The sequence below is a fragment of the Microtus pennsylvanicus genome, chromosome X (genome assembly GCF_037038515.1).
Source record: "Microtus pennsylvanicus isolate mMicPen1 chromosome X, mMicPen1.hap1, whole genome shotgun sequence".
Lineage (NCBI taxonomy): Eukaryota > Metazoa > Chordata > Mammalia > Rodentia > Cricetidae > Microtus > Microtus pennsylvanicus.
Window position 1 is genome coordinate 119,796,989 of NC_134601.1, and position 1,566 is coordinate 119,798,554.

Below are 1,566 nucleotides of genomic sequence, written 5' to 3' on the forward strand. Positions count from 1 at the left end.
AGTGCTCTCTTTAAACTGGCTAATGACATCTGTTTCCTGTATTAAGGGAGAAAAAAAAGACATTGGCATTTCAGGGGCATGTTTGGACAGGAAACAAGAGAAATTTGGGCAGGGGGCCTAAAGACCTACCAAAAGCCAATTCCACTTTCTGTTAACCACTTTCATATTCCAGTATATATCAATCACACACACATCAGTAGGAACCTTTCCAAGCAGCATATTATTGCTGAAAGGGGAAGGTATTCTAGTGTTATTTTGCTAAAGAAAAGCATCATAAAATGACCTCAAATTCCTATCATATATATTACATTGGCACTGTAAGGCATAAACATGAACATTAATCTCTAATAGGGGATTTTTTTAAATTGAGTAAATACAACTTTGTTTAAAATGTAGCATCTTTTTCTTACATTGGTTAATTTAAAATTCATGTTTAGTAACCTCTGCAAAGGAAGGCATGGCCCAACAAATGCTCTTTTGGCTTCCTTTGTAGGAATAGAGGTGACTGAAGTACTGAAGAGTATTTGACATAGGAAATCCACGGCTGTCCAAGCAAGGTCACCTAATCCTATGGGTCTCTATTCCCCCTATCTATAAAAGATGAGTTGAACTAGGTGATTCATCCATTCTATCATTCAAATAAAACATGGACATCCATTATATGCCCAGAACTAAGTCAACATTTCAGCTTTTAACAAGTCTATCATCATTTCATAATTTGATTAGGCAACTCACATTTATCAGTAGTGTTAAAGACCAGGCGGGGAACTAGGTTCTTAAACGAATAAAATCCAAGATGCGCTAAACAGAAGCATGAGGGTAAAAGAGGGATTCGTTGTTCCGGGGCTTTAGGGTGAGGCTTCAGAGATGTGACATTAGAGGAAGGACATGCCAAGAAGAGCGAGTCGTCAGCAAGGCTAAACTGGAACCCGGTCGGGGTGAGGTAGGGGGCGAGACCGTGAGAAGCGGGATCTGGAGGACTAAGCGCCGTCTGGGCTTTTGCAGCAGAGAGCGGACCGCAACTCCTCCAGTCCGCTGCACTGCTGGGTGAAGCAAGCCCTGCAGAGCGGCTCTTGCAAAGCTTGGGGCGAGAAGTGTCTGGGCTAGCTAGGGCTGGAGCAGTGCAAAGGAAAGGAGGGGCCTCCCTGCAAACGCCGGCACCACGAAAGCGCTGACTTGTTTTCCCCAGAGTTGCAGCCTTCCCGTCCTTCCTCCCACCATCAGCACCGACTGTCACACCTCCCCGCCCAACCCTCTGGGGACCAGGAGAGTCACTGGAGCTCGAAGTCAGCTCTTTGCAGGGCGGACCATCCTTAGCCTGCACCACAGGGTCAGCTAAGGGCGCCGCGGAACCCCATCCTCCCGCCACTAAAAGAGCCAGGACAGCCGCGCGGGCTGTGTCCCGGCGGCACGGGGAGAAATACGCAGGCGCCCCCCCCAGGCCGCTTCCGGGTCACGTGGCCAGACTTCCGGCCCTCGCCACGCCTCCCCGCGGCAATTTGACCAATCGGCTTTCTTGCTCTCGCCGGCAACTGCTAGGATACTAGAGGCGGTTGGCGCCCCCTT